The sequence below is a fragment of the Schistocerca piceifrons genome, chromosome 1 (genome assembly GCF_021461385.2).
Source record: "Schistocerca piceifrons isolate TAMUIC-IGC-003096 chromosome 1, iqSchPice1.1, whole genome shotgun sequence".
In the NCBI taxonomy this organism is placed as follows: domain Eukaryota; kingdom Metazoa; phylum Arthropoda; class Insecta; order Orthoptera; family Acrididae; genus Schistocerca; species Schistocerca piceifrons.
This window is the reverse complement of record NC_060138.1, coordinates 1,237,515,303-1,237,521,305: the sequence shown is the minus strand read 5'-3', so window position 1 is coordinate 1,237,521,305 and position 6,003 is coordinate 1,237,515,303.

Below are 6,003 nucleotides of genomic sequence, written 5' to 3'. Positions count from 1 at the left end.
TTGTACATACTGATGATTACGATTTTATCTGTTATTAAAATTACGCTGGTTCTGGACTGCCTACTGAAAATTGTCACATTCAGTAAAAATTTGTCACATCGGGTTTTCTTTGTCATTTTTCTTAATTCTAGGTAGAGCAATAGTTAAAGAGCAGTTTTGATAGATATAAAGGATAGTAGAAGAGAAGGCAGCAGTGCAGAAAACTAAAGATGAAACAGCACTACTACAGCTCGGGGCCCTATGCTCGCTACGGCACATATTCATTAAAGCGTAATGAATCCCCTGAGGTCTATTACGCACTGCAAATAAATTTTGGCTTTTGCGTTGCACGCAATAGCGGTAAAAATTCAAAAGTAAATCGCTGTATTCTTGCTAACTCCAGTTTCTGCATAATACGTAATGCTGATGAAAATACAATAGCAAATTGTTGCATCAGGTTCAAAGCTAATTTCTGCATTACAGGTAATAGCGGTGAATGTACAAAGATAAATTGTCGTATATAGCTCAAAGCGTGTACCTGTGTTCTGTCATTATTAAATTCTTTACATTTTCTTACAAATACAAATTGCTTATTATCAACGTTCTCGTCACTGAATTTGAGAACACGTTCGGGTTTGTGTGTGAATCTGTTTGTCTGTGTCGTTTCGTACTTCAAGTTACGTAGCTTTTCAGATTTTAAGTCGCGTAGCTTTTCGGATTTTAATTCGCGTAGTCTCTGTAAATTGTTCACATTATACACGCTGCGTGAGTCAGACAAATGCTCGCAACGTGGCGGATTCTGTGACGTATTGGTGACTGAAATAGTTTTCAACTCTGTTACTGTAACACTTTCGTCAATTTGGTTGATCTGTCGTGCAAATTTCTCGTCAACTTCCGTATTCGGAGTGTGTGAAACTTCCACTGACTCTAAATTAATCTCGTCGCGAATCTGTACTGCGTTTTTAAGGCATTGTTCAGTGACTGCATTAATCTTGTCTTTATGTGATTCTGTTGTGCCTACACGTGTGCTACTTAATTCTTGTGCAACAGTGCCAACTTTTTCATTACTGTTATTAGCACAAGTCTTAGTATTCACACGTAATTGTTCTTTACTGTCCTGACATTGCACGGTAACAGCTGTAATCTGCTCACTAACTTGTTTGTTCTGTTCTTTAAGATCGTCTTGTTTTTCGTTTGTGAGTTCGAAACTTTTATCAATTGTTTCGCTAGGTTGTTTGTAATGGTTGTCGAAAATTTCATCAAGTTGTTGTTTGAGTTTTTCGTTATCTTGTTTGATATCTTCCCTCTGTTGTCTGACCTGGTCACTAAGTTGTTTGGTAAGGTCGCTCTTGAACTGTAGCATTATTGCCATAAATTGATTCAAATCAAAAGTAGCAGTTGCATTCTCAGTGCTCTGTGATGGAGTACATGCAATTGTCACGCTCTGTGTGACCATTTGGTCATTCCGTAATTTGCAAAAAGGATTATCAATCGGATGTACACTGTCAGACACTATTTCGGAATTAAATAAATCCGTCCTACTTTGTGCATCCTGTTCATTTTCATTAGACAAATTTGTCTGTACGTTACTTGAATTTTCCAAATCGGTTGTGTTAAGCTCGGCAGCGCTCATTACCATAGACCGTCCCGCGTCATCAATTGTCGTCAACTTAACAGACGAGACAATTGAGTTCGTTTGTTCCTCATTAAGGTAAAAGTCATCATTAGTGGTTGGAATGCACTGATTGTTAGTGAACGCAGGATTGTCATCATTACGCTGCGTATCACAATTACTATCGGTCACGTTGTTTAAGTCGGTAATTTCATTCATAATACTTCGCGATATACTATTCACGGTCTTTCGCGGCATTTTTGCAATAGTCACAATTATTCAAAAAATAAATAAGCACAATGCAAAAGCAACACTCAAATACAATAGAGCAACGAATTGCCGTTGACCTGTAGAAAGAAAGTCACAAGTTAATAAAAGCGTTGCGCCAAATCCTAATTATATCTAAGCAAATAAGAGCAGATATCTGACTGTCGCTCAAAAGACTCTCAACGAAATACGATCCTGGACTGGGTGTCGCCAAGTGTAACCTCCCCACCGTAATTTAAAAGAATTAAAGAGACAATACTTAATACAAATGGGAGCCGAGTGTAACCTCCCCACAAAAATTTGAAAGAAAGAAACACGACAATATTTAATTGTGAATGCTAATGGTCATTGCGCTAAGCGTAACCTGCCCACAATGAAATGTACTGACAATGGCAACAAAATGTGAAATTCGCAATCTGACTCAAATATAAATTCTTCACCAAAATTAAAGTCCATTCAGTGATAAGAAAATTCAATTAAACCGAAATATCGGTCTTTGGCCCTGTGTAAAACAATCAGAGTTAAAGTCTTACCTCAGAATAAATGGATGTCACATTTCTGCTCTTGTTGTTGCGCACCGCTTGGAGGAATTGCATTGCAAATAATAATATTCTCTTTTTTTGTGATTCTAGTGAAATTTTTCTTCAAAAGAAGTGGAATGAAATGGGAAGTGCAACGAAATCTTTAGTTCAATAAAAAATTAAATTTTTGAAAAAATGCTTTTGAAATAAAAATTATTATTGGGGGACTTGTTGGAGAATAATTACAATAAATAAAATTTTTCATTATCTAATGATTATATTGATTAACAGTATACCTTATTCACCATCTTGACCAGTGTTGCCGACCGCCTACATCACCCGCACTGGACTGCTATCACTGACCGACCGCTCTGCATGACGACTATTAGCGTACTGCACGCGACGACTACTGACAGAGTACTGCTCTCAACTAGACAGAGCTACAGACTCGCAACGACTGACTGAGAACCGCTCGCAACACTCGCGCGGTCAAGCGCATACTCTCTGGTCACAGATGCTACAATGCCTCGCCATCGCTGCTATGTTACATACGTGTTTCAATATATATATATATAATAAAATTTGCATTGCGCGAGATTCGATCCGGCGACTTTTGGATTACGAACCCCAGCACTTACCGCTGTGTCACGACGCTGTAGAAAATTGTTAGTCGTAGAGAGTATTTCACCACAATGGTTTCTTTTAACTGTCGATTTTCTCGACAACGGCTGAGAAGTGCATCTTGGTGCTTTGCCACATTACACCTCTGGCCATGAGCTTCTATTATGCACAGTATGAATCGAATCTGAATTTCACAATTGGCGGCCTCCCCTTGTCAGTTAATTTACGTGAAAAGGTTTTCCACCTGGTTATAGCCGCGCGACGGGAATTAACAGACTCTGAACGCGAAATTGTAGTTGAAGTTAGACGAATGGAAAATTCCATTTCGGAAATAGTTAGGGCATACTGCGCATAATAAAAGCTCATGGCCAGAGGTGTAATGTGGCAAAGCACCAAGATGCACTTCTCAGCAGTTGTCGAGAAAATCGACAGTTAAAAGAAACCGTTGCGGTGAAATACTCTCTACGACTAATGATTTTCTACAGTGTCGTGGCGCAGCGGTAAGCGCTGGAGTTCGTAATCCGGAGGTCACCGGATCGAATCTCGCGCCATGCAATTTTTGTTATTATATATATATATATATATATATATATATATATATATATATATATATATATAAAAACTATTAATGAATTGCTTATGCATGTTGGTGAAAGCGGATCGCTCTCCAATTGTACCGCCTCCATTTTTCCGTTTGTTTAACAGGGTGTACCAAAGCTCTGCCGTACGCACTGATTTTCGACGATGTTATAAGTTACGCTAGGGACCGCATCTACCTTCTTTCGAAGTTAGCAGGCAACTACGCTTTTATGCGGCGGCTCGTTTCGGCCCATTCAACATCTGTCCTTCAAGTGTAACGAGCGAGTAACGGAGTTTATATTTCATACCTGCCACAGCAAGTTTGTGTTCGTGGGGTCTCTATTCTAATTTGACTTACGCTATACGTATTCGTTTCGGAATATCGTTTCTATGTCTTCCGTTAACTATACGTGGTTAACATTATGAAGACAATTAATAACATTTGTGAAATACAACTTTGTTTGCGGAAAACATAATGATGTTCGAAGTCGCCAGTTTTTCCACGACGAACGACTTTCAACAACTTATTATATGCATAATTGTTGCAACTGATTGCCGGGAATTATATATATATATATATTTGAATTACAAAAAACAAATGCTAATAAAAAAAAGGTTAAATGGCGCGAGATTCGATCCGGCGCCCTTCGTATTACGAACCCGAGCGCTTACCGCTGCACCACGACGCTGTAGAAAATTATTAATCGTAGAGAGTATTTCACAGCAACGGTTTCTTTTAGCTGTCGATTTTCTCGACAACGGCTGAGAAGTGCATTTTGGTGCTTTGCCACAGTACACCTCTGGCCATGAGCTTTTATTATGCGCAGTATGAATCGAATCTGAATTTCACAATTGGCGGCCTCCCCTCGTAAGTGAGCTGTATCTCTGTTGTATAAACTGTAAGGGGAAGAAGAAATACGTTTCAAATTAGTAGTTTCAGCAGTCTTACTGCGGCATGTAATGACGACACGTGGCACTAGAGATCTAATTGATGGTGTTTGAAGAGCAAGTGCAGGTCCCCACAACGTTGCTTTGCAATTCCCGCACATTTCTCTGATACGAGAGTTATCCCAAAAGTAAGGTCTCCTATTTTTTTTTATAAGTACATAGACCTGTTTATTCCTACAATGGTTTACATCAGTTTACAGCCTGTACACTTAGCTTTTTTTTTCGACATAATCACCATTCCTGTCGATGCATTTTTGTACACGGTGTGGCAGTTTTTGTATGCTCATGTCACACCAGCACCCCGCCATGTTGTTCAGAAAGTTATGAACCTCTTCTTTCACCTCGTCGTCGGAGCTGAATCGCTAGGGCCACAATTAACGCTAACAGGTACTGTGAGACTCTGAGAAAACTCAAACGGGCAATTCAGAACCGGAGAAGAGGAATGTTGAGCAAGGGCGTACACATTCTCCATGACAACACTCTCCCGCACATCGCTCGGCAAACCGTTGCTCTCCTGCAACAGTTTCAGTGGAACATAGTCACCCACCCACCCTATTGTCCTGACTTGGCGCCCAGTGACTATCACCTGTTCCCTAGGTTAAGAGAACATCGCCAGAAATGGTGATTATGTCGAAAAATAGCTAAATGTTCAAGCTGTAAACTGATGTAAACCGTTGTATAAATAATCAGGTCTATGTACTTATAAATAAAGTAGGAGACCTTACTTTCCAAGACCCTCCAAAATCGTTAAAGAAGTTGGTTCAAATGGCTCTGAGCACTATGGGACTTAACTTCTGAGGTCATCAGTCCCCTAGAACTTAGAAGTACTTAAACCTAACTAACCTAAGGACATCACACATCCATGTCCGAGGCAGGATTCGAACCTGCGATCGCAGCGGTCACGGGGTTCCAGACTGTAGCGCCTAGAACCGCTCGGCCACTCCGGCCGGCGTTAAAGAAGTAACTCATACCATTAACGAGACTGTCTGCCCCATTATCTTGATACAAATGTGAATAGTGTTGCCAACACAATTACTTGCTTTTCGTGAATTATAACTTGCCGTTAACTTAGTTTCTATGTATCTGAACCTTTCACAAAATAAAGGGAGTGTTTGGTGTTGCGCGGCTCATCCTATATGAGTGATAACGTTTCTCTCTGTGAGTACTCGTCTTTTTCGTCATTTAGAGTGACTTAAGTGGGATACAATGATGTTCGTCTTGAGTTCACCAGTAAATCTTGCGACTCTTTCCTGCCTCTCCTTCTGTACGACCGTGATAATACTCTTGCCGTCACATACGAATACCAAAGAGGTAAACATAGAGGGAAATGATGGAGAGGTGAAGAGCGCGGGAAGAAACGTGAGCAACTTCACACCGCAAACGAGATTACCGTTGTGTACAGAGCGCTCCTGGCTGTGACGGCGACCGATGAAGTACGTTGCTTAATGAGCCGCCAAATTCGATAAACTTCGAAAA